Here is an 18,002-nt window from a genome sequence, read left to right as displayed (position 1 = left end):
GATATGAGAAAGGCCTGCTTGAGGCAGCAGCAGCTTGCACGCAGATTTCTGTAGCACGTGGTCATCGCATAAACTGGCAATGCGAAGCAAAGCAAGATGTTTGCTCCACTCCTCTGCTTGCACCCTGTGGCTCACACCCTCTAATGTATGCAGGGTTGGACAGGATGGTTCATTTACATGATGAGGTGGGGGTGAGGGTGGTTATTGCAAGCAGGTGCCACTGTCTTCAAGACATTTCTTAATGTATGGCACTTTATAGGCTACATCCACAGGAGTCCGTACTGAGCGCAAGAATGCAGAATTGCAAAGAATAATGCAGCAGGGGGCTGGGATTCATAAGGTAGCACAGGCTGTACATAAATACAAAGTAGGGTTTTGGTGATAGATGGCTCTGCTTTGTGTGCTAGAGGTCTCATTGCTGTCCTGTGATTGCTGGTACAGGACCAGTAACAATGCCTGCAATGTCTCCTGCACTCCCAAATATTTTCTTCGAAGATGTGGTCTTCTTTGCAGGTTATCTTTGTTATCCTCATGGTGTTGTGTGTACAGCATTGTACATCGAAGCATTTGCTTCTTTTTGTGCCTCTCGTCGGACGAACCTGGTGATTCAAGGCATCCTTTGAAGCTTAACCGGATGACACACATTTGACCAGGGACACGATGGCTGCTATAAGACTTTTCTTTACCAACCTAGTCATTCTGGTTGTTGTAGCCTAGTCTGGTCTCATGGCTCACTTGCCTCATGTATCTACTGCAGGGATCTGAGGTTGTCCTCATGGTCACAAATTCAAATCTAAGCGTGTGCTCTTGTCCTAACATCGTGCTGAAGCCAATCAAAAGAGTACCATGTAGTTTAGTAACCATAAATATCTCTAATCTGTCAATAGCCCAAAGAGACCTCTTTGGAGTGGCCATGCTCTCTATAAATGACCTGGTTATGTAATGTTATCCTGAGTTAATATCAATTCTTAATAAATTGGTTTAAGTTATTCAATTACAAGGGTCTGTGAAAAATAGTTGTCAACTAGAGTATGATCTCCCCTTGGGAACTGAAGTCCCTGTATCCCTTAATGTATGCCAATGCCTATAGCTCTAAATCCACAATGACCCCACACAGAGGTTATGATAAACGCCAGGCTTGAAAGCATTAGTCTCATGGTGTATACCGCGTGCTAGCTCTCAGAGCCCCAGGCACATATGGGGTGATAGGAGGATTTATAAGATGTGAAGTCATGCACGTAAATGTGCTCATTACCCGCAGCACTGCGAGCCAGGGACATCTTAAGGATTTGGGGGGCCCTGGGCCAAACATATTTTGGGGGCCCCTGTTCAGGACACCTTTGAATTTATGATCTAATTTGAGCCCCTGTTTCCCACGCACTTTCCGCTTCCTCAGCTGCTCTAGCGATCCAGTTTGCATCATAGGCATTAGCCTATAAATTCCCGATGTAAATGGACATGTGCAGCTTACAGGTGTAGGATTCAGGGTTTCCTGCCCTGCTACTACGTTTTTAATACTTTTTAAATTGTATATGTGTGGATGAATTACTTGCTTTTTAACAATTTCTCCTACCTATGCGCCCTTGCACTTTACTTGATTATGCTTGCCAACACCTTCTTAGCTGCTCCGATTCACATTTCGGTTTTCCTCTAGTCCTGGTCCGCTGCTGCTGATACGCCGATTGTGTGGAGGGCTGGGGCTACTATCGGGCTACTCACTTCCGCCCACGCAGTTTCCACTTCCTCAGCTGTGCTAGCGATCCAGTTTGTATCATAGGCATCAGCCTATATATTCCCGATGCAAACGGATGCGCGCAGCTGATAGCTGTAGGATTTAGTGTTTCCTGCCCTGCTACTAGATTTTTATTACTTTTTAAATTGTATATGTCTGGCTGAATTACTCTGTGCTTTTTAATAATTTCTCCTACCTATGCGCACTTGCACTTTACTTGATTCTGCTTGCCTACACCTCCTTAGCTGCTCCGATTCGCATTTCGGTTTTCCTCTAGTCCTGGTCCGCTGCTGCTGATACGCCGATTGTGTGGAGGGCTGGGGCTACTATCAGGCTACTCACTTCCGCCCACGCATTTTCCACTTCCTCAGCTGTGCTAGCGATCCAGTTTGTATCATAGGCATCAGCCTATATATTCCCGATGCAAACGGATGCGCGCAGCTGATAGCTGTAGGATTTAGTGTTTCCTGCCCTGCTACTAGGTTTTTATTACTTTTTAAATTGTATATGTCTGGCTGAATTACTCTGTGCTTTTTAATAATTTCTCCTACCTATGCGCACTTGCACTTTACTTGATTCTGCTTGCCTACACCTCCTTAGCTGCTTCGATTCGCATCTCGCTTTTTCCTCCAGTCCTGGTCCGCTGCGGCTGATACGCCGATTGTGCGGAGGGCTGGGGCTACTATCGGGTTCCTCACTTATGCCTATGAAGTTTCCGCTTCCTCAGCTGCGTTGGCGATCCAGTTTGCATCATAGGCATTAGCCTATATATTCCCGATGCAAACGGACGTGCTAAGTGGACGTGCCCAGCGGGCGCGCCGCTGGCACCGAAGGTAAGCCTGTCTGCGCCCGGAGGCGTTCGGCGCCGGCCATGCTGCCCAGATCCCCTCCGGTGAGTTTCTTCCACTATATTGCAATAGGGAAAAACTGCTTAGCCTGTGGTGGCTACCATTATGTCACTGTACAGCCGCTGATCCAAGGTTGGAGGTAGACTTTCGATGCAATAAGTGCAACTGGACTCTCCTCCAGCCCAGGAAACTCACACCCAATATCCTCCCACGCAACAATAAGTGTAAAAACAATAAGAAAACAGAGGACTTAAAGGCCACCCTTTTAAATTGTCGCTCTATACAAAAGCATGAACCATACATTTATGGCCTACTTTTAGACTAACAGTCTGATCTTTTATTTCTCACAGAGACCTGGCTGTCTGAAGCCTCCAACCCTACTATCACCTCGGCCATCCCTACGGGTTATAACATTCTTAGGAGGGACCAATCGAATGGGAAGGAGGGAGGTGTTGCCATAATTTACAATAAAAAACTAGACTGCTTAGGCTTCTGCTGTACCTTATCCCCCCATCATAGCATAGCTGGATTTCTGATTTACAGACCTCCCAGTGCTATTGGAAATGTTATTACTACACTTAATATAGCCACCACCTCCCTGGCCTTAAAATACAACAACTGCCTCATTCTGGGATATTTCAATATACATATGGACAATGGAAAAGACCCTCAAACAATTTCCTTGTTGAAGGCGCTGCAGGCCTGCAACATGTTTCCATCTGTTTCTTTGGCCACCCATGAGAAGGGCCATACCCTAGACCAAATCGTTCACAACTTTGACATATCAGTAAGCCTACCTCTTCTCATTACCTGGTCTGACCACCTCCTATTAAAATTTGTCATTCCCAACTCTGCCACAGCCCCTTGAGCTAACACAGGGCAGAGGGCCTCTAATTACAGGACGTTCCATAAAATATTCATCCCGATGTTAGCAGACGCCCTCGGTCATTCCTCACCAGAGCTGTCTGGCTGCCCCGACTCGGGCACCCTCTCAATAGATTCATGGCTCCGAAGCAACATTGATGCAGTGGTACTGGTTGTTTGCTGCTCCTCAAAGAGGTCAGCCCCACCAGCTCCATGGTTTAACGATTCCCTTAGATCTCGCAACAGAAATTGTGGAACAATTGAACGGAAATGGCGTAAATCATATCTACCTGAGGACAGGAAGGTGTATAAAGACACCTTAAAAGCTCATTGCATTCTCATGAAGGCAGCCAAGAAAAACCTCTTTCAAACCAAGGTAGAAAATGCCCAAAATAAGAGTAAGAAAATCTTTAGCATAGTTAAATCCTTTACTGCCTTGAGAGCCGGCACAAAGGAAGGGCCATGCACTGAAGAATGGTCTAAGTAAATAGTTGAATTCTTCCACAAAAAGATCTCCATGATCCAACAAGCCTTCACTAACATCTCAAAGGAAGAACTGACCTTCTACCTTAGTTCTAATAGCAAATTTCACATCTTCACTAGCTTTCCCCGAGTTTCAGCTTGAAGAGTCACTGACCCCTCTCCAAAGCATTAAGTCTGGCTCTCCTACTGACCCATGTCCAGGGAATATCTTGAACCTATTAGCTCCCACCATAAACCCCACAGTAAACTAGCTCTTTAATGCTTCTCTCTCCTCAGGCAACATGCAGAAATTATGGAAGAATGCTAAGATTCTTCATCTGATAAAAAAGGCTAACGCCAAACCGACGGACCCTGCCAACTACAGGCCAATCTCCCTTCTTCCGACCCTCTCCAGAGTACTAGAGAAGCATGTAAACACGGCCCTCCAGAAACACATTGAAGATGGGAAGCTCCTTCATGAGTCCCAATACGGTTTTAGGGCTAACTACAGTATGGAGTCCGCTCTGCTGGAAGTGACTGAATTTCTCAAGGGTAAGCTGGACCAGGGAGGCAAGACTGTTCTGATACTGCTCGATACGTCGCCGGCCTTCGATATGGTCCCACATGAGAGGCTCCCGGAGAGACTTGCTAACATCGGTATGGGGGGGGGACTGCCTTTACAATGGATGTCATCCTTCTTGGCAAATAGATTTCAGGACATCTGGCTCCCTCCTTTCTCATCCCCAGTTCCGGCCATGAATGTAGGTGTCCCTCAGGGCTCCATTCTCAGCCCTACCCTTTTTAATATATATCTATCCCCCTTGCATTTCTGGTAGAGGAAGAGGGCGCCAAAATTGTTTCCTATGCTGATGACACTCAGCTGATTTTTACGTTGGAAAAAGGAACCGACTTTGACGGGGCAATGATTAGGTCTTGCCTCACAAAGGTTTTTAACTGGCTTAAGATCAATCAGCTGAAGTGCAATCCTGACAAAACTGAAGTTGGTTTCTTTGGTAATCCATAAACGCCTGACTGGCGCGCTTGGTGGCCAAAAGATCTGCCGCCCCCGCCCGCTGAAAAGGAGAAAGTCAAAAACGTAGGAATTGTCATAGACAAGACACTCCATGTGCTTTCAAATTCAAAATCTAAATGGCACTTGCTTTGGCATACTCTGGATGCTAAAAAAGCTCCTGCCACTGTTAACGCTTGAGAGCAGAAAGATCGTGGTGCAGACTCTGGTGACATCAAAGCTTGACTATGTCAACAGCTTGTACCTCTGTCTTCCCAAATCCCTTATACAGCGCCTACAAGTGGTACAATACGCGGCGGCCAGAGCCATCCGGAGACCTAAACCCAGATCTAGTATGACCCATATTCTTAAGTCTCTCCGCATAAAAGAACGGATCGGCTTCAAAGCGATGACCATCTTCTTTAAAGCTTTCCATGGCTTAGGAGCCGGCTACATAAATAAGCGTGTTAATCGCTACTCAACAGCTAGACCCCTAAATTCTTCAAAGCCAACCTGGCCATCATGCCTAAAATATGCAGTGCCCGCATTGGAGGCAGATCCCACGGCTTTCTAGGCCCAAAATTGTGGAATAGCCTCCCTGAGTCTCTGAGACTAACCACAGACCTACTCTATTTCATGAAAGAACTTAAAAACCTGGCTTTTTGATAACTGATGGGTCTTTTACGCATGTTTTCCTCCCACTGTCATGCGCCAGGACTCTCTAGTCTGAGTAGCTGCGCGCTTTATTAAATACACAATTTCATTTCATTAGGTCCCTGACAGTGCAAAGGAACACTCGTTCAAATTCTAAGCGCCTTATTTATGAGGCTTTACTTCACTTTTATGCCGCTGGTGCGTCACTTTTTGTGACGCTCCGGCAGCATAAAATATGTGCAATGTTACGCCCTATTTACAAAGTGACGCATCTAGGCAGATGCTTCACTTTGTAAACCCCTGCACCGCATTATACCTGCGCCAGGCATTATGTATGCAGGGTGGGTGTTGCCCCGCAAAATGCCTCGTAGAAGTGGCGCATTGAAATCTATGAGAACTCAGTGCGCCACTTCTAGGACGCCATTGCGTCAATATCTTACACCTGCCACACAGCAGGCATAAGACTGATGCAGGCCCTTTCACATGGGGCTTGCCCCATGTGAAAGGACACATTGCTGGAGTTGCGTCTATTTTCAGACACACCCCAGCAATGCATCACTTTTGCGCATACAGATTCGTCAGAAATACTGACATATCTGTAACTCCTTGCGACATGATGCGTCATACAGTAAATATGACACATCCATCATGTCGCAACGAGGGCGCACTAAGAAGTGACGCATCCCTGTTTTCACACAGCGATGCATCACTTCTCATAAATAAGGCCCTGAATGTGTTTACATCTAATATTCAGGGATAGTTATGTGTGTTTTCATTATTGTAACACAGCAGCAGCTCACCAATATTACTGCAAATAATCTCTGTGACGCCCTCCCATTTCTTATATGTTAGGCCTTGTTTTGATCTAAAATAAACGTTTTTTATGTATATTGCATGAAACATAAACACAAAATGTCTCTGCAAAATGGCTGTACTAGCCTCTCACACATCAGGTACATAAGAAATAAATGAAAGGAAAACAGAATTTAAAACAAACTGTTTAGGAAATATTCAAGGTCATTAGGGCAAAACTCTGGAGAATGGAGCTGACTGTCAGGGGGCCCCCTGAAAGGCTGGGGCCCTGGGCCAGAGCCCACTTTGCCCCTGCATTAAAACGTCTCTGCTGCGAGCTATGGAAACCACGTCTGCTGTCTTCCCTCACCAGCATGCGCTGAAAGGAAGTCATTTAAGCCCCATTAATTGCAACACGTTGCTGCTGCACGTGCTGGTGGATCCCTGCAGATCTCCTCTGTCCCGGGAAGTGCGGAGTGATCAGGCTTGCCTGGGCAGTCTATATTTGAAGCTTGATCACTCGTCCCATTTACCACTCTTGTGTTTATCTGGGTATTAATAATGCATCTATCTATTTCTGTCTATTTAGTCTTTGCATTATGGATTTTTCTTGAATATAGTCACGCCGTTGAGGTGCAGACGTCAGTGAAAGACGTCTCTTACGCACCTATGGGACAGAACGAGCCTGCGTGGCCCACGTGTATTTACCATTCTGAGCTTAGGTAAATCGATTCTGCCCCAGGAAGCTGCTGATTAATCATCCTCCGCGGTCATTAAAAAGTGCTGGATAAAGAATTCCCTTTGTTGTTGTTGCGCTGCCTCTTATGAATTACAGGTTCTGGAGATACGCTGGCAGCGTTTCATAGGGAAGCATTTATCAGAACATCACCTTCTGCAGCAAGCCGCTCCGCGTGCGCTAGGCCTCGCTTCTAACGTAGCACTCTAGCTGCACCGGATCAGCCCCCTAATTTGTATGCAAAGCATGGAGTTTACAAAGATCAGGATCTAAGAGCTGTGCATTGTACATTTAAATTAGGGTTGGGTGTAACTCGCGTAGTTCAGTGTAGCGTAATCACACGGAATTACCTGTGAATTCTGCAAGATTAAGTATGATTACATGAATTCTGCATTTAGCGCTATTTCTTAGGGCGTAAATGCACCTTTGCGTCCAAAATGGAGCGCATGAATGTATGCTAAGAAATGGTGCTAAATGCAACAGAGTACAAATAGTGAGTGTGAGCAGCCTCTCACGCTTGCTAAATGTGCGCTTGGGGTAGGATTTCCCCCCAATTTACTCCTGGCATTTAGCACTATTGCTTGGTGCAAAATGGACCCTTGTGTCTAAAATGGATGCAAGGATGCATTTTGCAATAAGTAATGGTGCTAAATGCAATAGAAAAAGATTAGAAAGCGCCCACTCATGCTTGCCAATTGTGCTCACCGTAGGGTTTTTCCCCCAAAGTAAAAGAGTAACGCATAATTACCAAAATTACTCTGGTTACTTTGGCGTAATTGTAATTCCTCCCGGGTCTGATTTAAATATATTGGAACCCTTGCATATCGTATGCAGGTTATATTTAGGGCTGGGGGAAATGTTAATTATGCGTGCAAAATTCATAAATTTTCCATTAAGTTAAATAAACGCAGTTTTGCAAAATATAGCATTACACAATTTCACATAACTTTTTTTTCACCCACAAGGGCACACTTCGCGTTAAAAAGTTTCACAAGATATCAACTCGCTCACACAGAAAATGTAATATCAAGAGCTCATTTCTGGTTGTATGTGTCTCAGCAAGAGTTTTGTTCTATTAGAAAGGGTCTTGCCAAGAGACCTTTTCTTCCCCAACGAGATATTTTCTCCCTGAACCATTCGCTTGTCTTACATGTAGGTGCAAAGTACATCCTTGCGTGAAAAAGTTACTCGAGATACTGGTGAAATGTATTTTGCATAATGCACATATTACAGGAAATGTAGCAATTTCACACACACCTACTATAGTTGTCTGTTGTTTTGAACCCACCCAGACCTGGATGTTAGCTGGGGCACCAGATCGACTGCATAGTTACTCAGACCAGTTAGATTGCCCAAAATCTAGAACTTCCATGCAGGCCTATTACACCCTTCACCTCCCCACGTGCTCCCCAATACCACAGCTGTCCGGAGAAAAATGCCAGCTTGTTTTCAGCAGGAGTAGCAGCAATGGCAGTAATATTGCTGTTTTTCTGGTTATTGTTGTTGTAATACCTGAACGCCTACAATAAATGTATAAAAAACATTGTCAGCTTTCTTCTTTCAGGTAGTTGTGACAGCACTCATTGCCTGTAAAAATAACCCATGCAGCTGCTCTACGGTAATAAGTTATCATAGTTGAGTTGTGATGTTATAATGTCTGCTGAGAGTGTGAAAAGCAGTTCTGGGACCACAATTATGTTTGATGTTTGAACAATGAAATGGAGAACTAGCTTGTCTGTTTTTCAGATCTGTTTCATTTTAATAAACTATAAGTAGAAAAAAATGACATTTATTGCAGTATATTTATTCTTGGTCTGGTTGGAATTCATTTTGCAACTGCAAGAATCTCACTGCTTGTAAACACCCATTCTTAACTACTGCTGTTAATTTAAAGTGACATGTTCAAACTGCAACAAATTACTCGCAACATTGTGGTGTATTTAGTTTGCTCGACATGTTTTTTGCACATCTGCAACCATTTTACATCTGAAACAGCAAGAGGCAGTGGGTTTAATCGGTTTTGGGATGGACAATGACCAGACAATGGACTATAAGGAACTAAATACCCTATGCCATACTTTGAATGCATAATTCAAGTTCACTTGGACTTCTGAGATTTTATGAAAGACCTCGGCCTTGTTGATGTATGTGGTCACAGAACTCCCCTGTGCCCTGCAGTATCCGTATACTGTACGATAAAGTCGTCTTTATCCCATATATAGTAAAAACGAGTAGGCTTGAAAATGAATGATAGCTTAAACCTAGAAAGGCTTTGCTCCCCCAAACTGGAGCATTTCACTGTATTTGTTCTTCTTTGCCTGGAAAGCATGAATTGTACCACAATTTGTGTGTCTGCGGGCATTTGAATGCCTCGCCTGATAACAGACAAAATAGGGTACAGTAGAAAATGGAGAGATTTCTCTAGCAATCAACTGTTCTTATAGGCCATTAATGGGGGAGTAATTCATGTGTATCGGGCGCTTCTTGTATAATATGTAAAAGGGGCTGCCAGTAGGTAAGATCCCACCATAAAAATATACCTAGGCAATTGTATGCAATTGTACCCTTATTTTGTATGGCGGATTAATTGGCAAGCCACTTTTTATTAATTGTGGGAGCTGTTGGAAACTGCAACAAAAGAAAGAAGTTGTCAGCAAAAAAATAGAAAGCAACCTCAAACTTCTATTTGTGCGTCACACAAAAGAGCAAGAAAATATAGTTAGGTTCATTTGTATTTGGTTGATGTGATTGGCTATAGTGGGTGAATCGAGCTTGAGCAAAGGTTAAAAGCCTAGTTTTTCCGACATTTGAGGCAAATTTTTTAATTCCAATTGATCTATCGAATGTAATTAGAACATTCCAAATTTTGAATGATTATCAGGAAATCTGAATCGACAGCTACAATTCTCCCTAGAAAGAAAGTGTAAAGACATATGAAAATGATCAATCAGAAATTCCAAACCTGAGGGTCTGAAAACAATTGGATGATGACATGTCACCAAACACTTAATTACTCAGCCTACAAATCTGGGTGCCCTGGGAGAAACCTGACATCGAAGGCATAGACATGGCGTGTATCCCTGGTTTTCCACCCTGAATGTTCTTTGCAGCTTTAGATACGCACAATAGCAGTTATAAGACCTCAGAGTCCTAAACACGCATTACTCTGAATAATGTCCCATGCATCCTTGAGCTGTGTTGTAAAGTTGTATACATTTGTAAGTTGCCAAACATGCCACATTAAGAAACCGTATTGCCATTTGCTTGAGCTGTGTTGTAAAGTTGTATACATTTGTATTCCCTTATCCTGGCGCCCCCAAATACCCACCCCCCCACGCCCACCCATTACGGATTCTTATCCAACCATGGAAGCTCCCCCAGGAGAACTGGATTCAAGAATTGTAAATTTAATAGACCTCAATCGGTTCCCTGCCCAGTCATAATGTATAATAATTTTTGCAGTTGGATAGAGGACTCACTGAACCAGGTCCTCCCTAAAGCCCGGATTATAAAAAAGAACGGCTCATACAGTTCGCCCTGGTACTCCGCTGAACTGCGCACCCTGAAACAGAACTGTAAAATATTAGAAAGACATTGGAGGAAAGACTTTGCATCCGACAGCAAACTCACTTATAGAAGGGCCATATGCAAATACAGAGCGTAAATGAAGAAAGCTCAGGCATCCTTCTACGAGGAAAAAATTCGGCTAGCCGCCAATTCCCCCAGAGAGACCTTTTCCATCATAAAAAGGCTCCTTAAAAGCCCAGTCCCTTTAGTCCCCACTGACCCCCATGGTACTCGCTGCATAAACCAGGCTGAGTTTTTTTCACTAAAATTCAGAACATTATTAAAACACTCCCTAAAATCGACCCGCATGCATGAGCTCTCCACCTGACCCCTCCTCCACCAATCATCGCTTGGAGCTTTTTCCTCCTCTCCCCCTGGAAACGCTCCTGATCCTAATGTCCACAGTAAAAAGCGGACAAACACCCATGTTATCAACACCTCACTTAGCACAGGAGTAGTCCTCAACCCCCCCCCCCCCTCTGGAAAGGGGCAATGGTCAAGACCCTTCTTAAGAAGCCTCATCTGGATCCCGCAGACCTGGGCAACTATCGCCCTATCTCTCTTCTGCCTGGGATCGCAAAAATCACTGAAAAATATGTTAACCATATTCTTTCAAATTTCCTTGAAACCTTTAACCTGCTACACCCGTCCCAAACAGGCTTTCGTGCTCGGCAGAGCATGGAAACTGCCTTGCTAGCGGTTGTGGAGGAAAACAGGAAAATCCTAGATGCTGGAGGCTCTGCAGCCCTCATACTATTGGACCTGAGCGCAGCATTCGACACAGTGAATCACCAGGTCTTGATTCATCGTCTCAACAACTTGGGAGTAGTTGGAACTGCTCTGAGTTGGCTGTGCTCCTTCCTGAAAGGACGATCGTTCCAGGTTTTCGAAGAGGGCATGGGCTCCAAACCTCAGCCTCTTCTGTGTGGCGTACCGCAGGGCTCACTGTTGAGCCCTGCGTTCTTCAACGTGTATATGACCCCTTTAGCTTCGATCGTGACTCCTTTTGGGATCCATATTGTCACCTACACGGATGACACCCAACTGGTCGTAGCTTTAAATCAATCCACACAATACTCCACGACCCTGAAAGCATGTTTTACGGAAGTGGTAAAATGGATGGGGTCATCCCATTTGAAACTAAATGGAGAAAAGACTGAGATTATGACTCTGGGCAACTTTGACAATACGTCACTCAGAAGCATCTGGCCAGCATGCATGGGCCCGGTACCAACCCCCAATCCAGAAATAAAGAGCCTGGGCATCTGGCTAGACTAGAATCTGACATTCAAAGCGCAAGCTAGAAAGACGGTAGCAAGTTGTTTTGGCCTGATCAGAATGGCCAGGAAAGTGCTTCCCTTGCTCCCTCCCCAAGCCAAGAAAATTATGGTCCAATCTCTCTTACTCTCTAGGTTGGGCTATGGCAATGCGCTTTATTTGGGATCCCCGACCTCAGTGATCAACAAATTGCAGATTGCCCAGAACTGCGCAGCCAGACTGTTGATGGGAAAACCCAAATTCCTTTCCGCAAATCCAGCCCTCCGTCTCCTACATTGGCTTCCAGTGAAAGAGCGAATCATCTTTAAATCCCTATGTATCGTCCATAGATCCTTACAGGGGATGGGTCCCCCTCTTATCTCTGCCATCATCCACCCATATAAAGCAAGGAGAAAGCTTTGTTCGGACGGACTTCACCTAATTGATACTCCTAGAATCAAACGAGCCAGAAGTGGCGGCAGAGTCTTCTCTCTGAATGCCGGTAGGCTTTGGAATGCATTGCCACTCCACCTCCGGAAAGTGACCGGTCATCTCGCCTTCCGGAAACAACTTAAAACCCTTCTGTTCCCCTAAATTATGCTGTTCCATTTGTTCACTAGTCATGCCTAGCGCTGGGAGGCCATCTGGTAGCCATACGCTCTATAAATGTTCTTTTCATTTCATTTCATTTGTAAGTTGAAAAACATGCTACATAAAGAAATCTTATGGCCATTTGAAATGTAAGTTTTCAATTAAATCATTGGTTAATAAAATGTTTGCAAAAAAGGCAAGACATTTCTCTACAACTTTGCCAAAAAAATGTAAATATTTCTAGTGAGCAAAATTCTCTGTTACATTAATTTTGTGCACTAGGCAATAACCCTTTCCTAACATGGCCTCCCCGGGATCCATTTCACAAACATGGGCTGTCTGATCATTGGGTAAGAAGACCATGTAATATGAGCGTTGTCCACTTTTGGGCTTTCTATTGCATTTTTATGAACTACAATCCTAATATCCAAGAATCAAGCCTTGCAATCGTGAGGAATCACATACAGTTAACTGGACAGACTGCCTTGTAGGGAAAACGGCACCCAATTTCAGAGCCTGACGTGACGGAACCGACCCTGGACCAGCAGTGCAAGTCCATCAGAGGTGGTACTGACCTGTGGGCTAACCCTTAGCTTGTCCTATTTGCCAATTGCCTTTAAGTTTGCCAACACTGGCCCAGATCTGCTAATTGATTAATATTGTGCATGTTGGGCATGATGAGTGTATAAGCGTGATACCAGCTTCCTCTAGTTGAGATTTAATAAATTTTCTCCTTGCCCACTCTGCCACCCTCCCTCTTCTGCAGGCGCTCACAAAATACATATTCATAAGATAATTAAAATCACTCCCCGCTGCCTTCCGTAAACACTCGCTGTAAGATAAAAAATCTGCAAATTTGATGCATTATTTATAAAAAAAATGTGCAGTCTGCTAAAAACCAAATTGAGCAGATTTAAGCCTGGCCTTGTTTTCCGCTGTTAATTGGTGTCAGAATGAAATTAGTACCCACAACAATATTTATCAATCTATAGGCGTACTTTTCGCCAGGCTGCAAGCCGCAGATACCGACATCGCTCTTGACATAGCTGCCAAGTGGCACCGTATTGCCTGGGGCACTTTAGCCAACAACTTTGTCCTCACGCGGACTCATATTTTCAATTTTCTGTTATAATTAGAGGGCAACCAGTTCCATAGTGCATGCTAATAAACCATCCCTGATTAAATGTGAGCGCGTTGCGTGGGGGTCAACTGACTGCTGAGTCATTCTGTACAGCCGGAAAGCATCATAATGTCACTACAAAAACATCTTTATGAAGAGAAGTATATTTAATTCATGCATAACAAATTTAAAAATAACAATACTAAAACATATTTTGATGAGTGGGCGTGATATAGATATAGATAGATATATATATATAGATATATATTTGTATGTTATTTTCACCGAAAAACTCTGAAGGTTAAAGTGATCTTACATTTAGGTAATAGATTTGACACAAACCATTTCTTTTTAAATGTGAAATACAACTAAAATTCTCCAGTTACAGTTCACAGAGCTAACTTGAACTTCCACCATGCACTGCTTAGGACCTCACATACTACATCACTATGACATATTCAATGACATCATTGATGACCTCTCAAATTACATCATTGACAATTTCACTGACCACTTCACTGATGACAACATCCACTATAGGAAGCCGGCTCTTTATATGGTATACCATTGAGAGGTACAGTGTGCAAAGAGTCCAGGTACTCCCTTACCAGTGGACAGGGGATTGCTCTAGCAATCCCAAGTTGCTCTTCTAGGGGGTAGTCTGGTCGAGCAGCCTAAGGTTTGTTAGAGAGGAGTGTTGGGCATCTCCTGCACACACACGGCCAATAAATTAAACTCACAACTTCATAAGGAGATCCACACCAATTCTTTAAAATAGCACTTATTTTTCTATAAAGTTACGCACCAAGATCATTAAAATCCCGTAAATACTTTTTAAAATTGCAGGTTTGAAGAAAACAGGTTTTCGATACTCTAAATTGTAATTGAAGCACTTTGTGGTAATGTTAACCTCTGGAGGGAAATGTATTGCCTTCGGGCACTCATCCGTGACTCACGGGACTAATGTTCGGGAATTAAGGGGTGTATGGGGGAAAGGTCCAAGGCCGCACCAACAGTTCACTTCGGGCAGCAATGGGGCAGCCGCTGCAGCGGTGCATTACAGCATTGGGTGCCCCATTCAAGTCTATGGAAATTGTTTCATCGGAAAAGATGCTGCAGGCTCGAACTAGGGGGCCAGTGTGGCAGAAACAACATGTAGGCTCAACTCGTGTGGTGCTCAGGGATGTGGGGGCACCTTTGATCCTTTTCTTCACGGACCAGGGGCGATGTGTGCAGAGGTGTCTTTAGACATCTGATTTTTGTCACCGGGAGCACTCGTGGTAGAAAGGGCCTGGTATCAGAGGCTGTAGGCAGCGTCAGGAAGTCCACAGTGGCCAAGTCCAAGGTGGGTTTTATCTTTTGCAGGGCCAAGGGACCATGCTGGCACCATTGGCCATCTTCAGCTCAGGCTCAGAATAGTGGGTGTAGTGGTGCTTTGTGGGGTTGGGTTTTTGCGGTTCCGGAGCCTCACAATCTTCTTTGGGGTGACTGCAGGATGCAGGGAAGCAGCTCTGCTGCTCCACAAGAGTCCTTGAGTCTTCATTGAAGTCAGTCAATACTCCCAGACTTTAGAGGCACAACAGCTGCATTACAAGACGTAATTGGCGCAGTTTCGATGGGGAAACACCTAACCGGCTGGCAGGGCTGGTGCCAAGTCAGCTGCTTTTCTTCAGTGTTCTGCTTTTGTGGCGCCTTAATGTCCTTCGCAGCTGGTCAAGATCTCAAGACCACGTTGGCACCGTTGACTCACTTCAACTCGGCTAGGCAGGTCGGATGCAGTGGAGCTTTCCGGTTTTCGGTTTTTTACAGTCTTGGAGCCTCACAGCTTAGTCTTTGGTACCTGCAAGTTCCAGGAGAGTTCCTGAGTTTTTGGATAAGTGCTGGCAGTCCTACCAAGCTTTGGAGGATCAGCAGTTTGCAGGGCGAGTCGATTTTGGCACATTGTAGAGAATAGGCGAACAGACCAGCAGGGCTGGTGGCAAGTCAGTTGTTTCTTTTGCAGTTCTTGCTTTCATGGCTCTTTGGCCCTTCACCTTCTTTTGGTCAGCAGGATATGATTTCCTGGTGTCAGGGCAACACTAAATACTGAATTTAGGGGTGTTAAGGGAGTATAGGGTAGTAGCCAGTGCAATACTTACCCCTGGGGTCACTACATCCCCTATATGACCACTTCCTGGGAAATGTATGCATAACCCTGTCCCAGAGATCCAAAATTTGCCATCACCAAGATGGCCACTTCTGAAAAGTTGCATCTACTTCAGGTAGCCCAGTTGAGGGGTGATACCTTTCGGATGGACACGACAGCCTTGTCTAGCTAATTTTCCCACCTGTCTAGGTGCTAACAGTTCTGGACAAAGGGGGGCTGTTTCCTCTCTTGTGAGAAAAGCCAGATTTGCATACGAAAGGCGGTGGGCCTCTTTGAAACTCCCCAGCCCTGGAATGTTAATCTGTAGGTCATCCTGTTGGAGGGGGTGCACAGCATCTCCCTGCCCCAGCAGGCTTGGTTTATGTGCTTGCAGAGTTGTGTACCATGTAATAGGTGTGTATAGTAAGGTGTCATATAATTTTTTACTTTATGCTACAGTTTGTGTTCTACGTAATTACTGCATTTCCTAGATTAGGTGGTTAATTATGAAGGCGTGGAGTCTGGCAAGGGCAGCCAGTGGCGAGCCATCAGGGAGAGAGTGATGTGCTCTTAGATCTCCATGCTCTTGATGAGGCATGCTGCTGCATGTAAGATGCCCATAAGATGTTCTAATGTGCCGTTACCATTAAACAAGCATTGACAAAGTTAATAGGTATGTCTTTTTGGTGAGCGGACTTGCTCGGTAATAGCTGGGTGACATTTGTGTGCTTTGCTCTCATCTGTCCTAGAAAGAAAATCCCATAATGAAGCAACATCTTGGGTTACCAATTATATGTCTAAAAATACCCTTAACTATCACCATCACCCCAACCTCAATGCTAGCTATATGATTTACCTATAGTTAAAGGTTACTCATATTGCTAGCATTATGGTTGGGGTGATGGTGATAGTTAAGGGTATTTTTTGAGTTCTAGTTGGTACTAAAGTCGGCGTAGGGTTAAGAATCCTGTTTTCACGTTCATGGTTATTGTGGGGCTAGTAGGGGTCACAATCCTGATGAGTAGGGATAGTTGAGATGCATTTCCATCGCAATAGCCAGGAGCCCCGTCCACTGCTCTGTGTGCACTCCAGGCCGGTTTCAACTGTATCTTGTGTCGGTTGGAAGCCAGTTCAACGAGGATAAAATGGGGGGGATGCGACCCAATTCACTGGCTCCAAAGACCAGTCTGGCGAGGATATGCAGTGCTGCTGTGATAGTGACAATAGGGATTTGGGGGAAAAAAACTACAGATGTAATTACTATGCCTATGTCTTGAGAAGACGAGGGCCTGTGTGATTTATTTAATGTCTTATTCTGGGATGTAGTCTGCATTGCCATGAGTTGAGATACTGGCTAGGCAGATTTGGCCTTCCACCCTTCTGTGAGTAGTTAATGGAGTCCCATAAAGATGGGTAATAGTACCATCTGTTATTTACAACACACACAGCCAAAGAGTGGAATTATGTGCTAAATAAAATCAAGCATTTGCAATGCAATTGGTTTCGCCGTTGGGACCGTATATGTATTTAGCTATACAGTACATTAGCCTGGGTGCTACTGTTCTTTAACATGGAGGGAAAGTAAGCACCAAACTGCATGACATGTCAGGTATGGGAACACATGGAGAACATTTTTTGCCTTTCAGTGGGAAATGGTATAGTCCAAAGCTCCTTTTTTAATATAAAATCCGGGACTTTGGAGGTCATATGACTGAAAATACAAGATTTGAAAAGAATATTATTGTACACAGGTGCTCGTGGAAGACAATTTCTATAGACTTGAATCTGGAGAATACTAAAGTGATTCTGGTATTTTACTGACCTCTGCTGGTCGTTTTCTATCAAAGTTAAATAGAGGCAGTTGCCAGAAAAATTAAGAAAAGAAAGTCCCTCCACAGAAAGCAATTTTGGTATTTTACTGACCTCTACTGGTCGTTTTCTATCAAGACAGTTAAATAGAGGCAGTTGAACCGAAAAAAAAGTCCCTAAGCGGAAGCAGACAAGTCCTAGTGCTGGTCTCCAGAGCTTACAAAGTACATATAAATATAGGAAAATAATAATTCTATACTAAATTCTATACAAGAGGTCTTGAATGCTAGACCTAACTAGGTGTTAATCAAGGTGACGGTTGGAGATTGAGAAGCTGTAAAGTATGGCAGTATTGGGCGAATTTAAATGAGTCGCAGGTACTAATCTAGTGCAGGGGGAGGAGTCTGGGACGGTTTGGGCATGGTGAAGAAAGGAG

At 44.3% G+C, this 18,002-nt stretch overlaps 1 protein-coding gene across 1 annotated transcript in view; it reads left to right on the top strand.

Annotated features, from left to right (window-relative positions):
* ATP10B (ATPase phospholipid transporting 10B (putative)) overlaps window positions 1-18,002 on the top strand; it is a 443,815-nt gene that overhangs the window by 161,653 nt on the left and 264,160 nt on the right. The gene's annotated exons all lie outside the window — the stretch shown is intronic.

Source organism: Triturus cristatus, chromosome 7 (assembly GCF_964204655.1).
Source record: "Triturus cristatus chromosome 7, aTriCri1.1, whole genome shotgun sequence".
In the NCBI taxonomy this organism is placed as follows: domain Eukaryota; kingdom Metazoa; phylum Chordata; class Amphibia; order Caudata; family Salamandridae; genus Triturus; species Triturus cristatus.
Note: the sequence above shows the minus strand (reverse complement) of the source record. Positions and strands in the feature narration are given on the sequence as shown.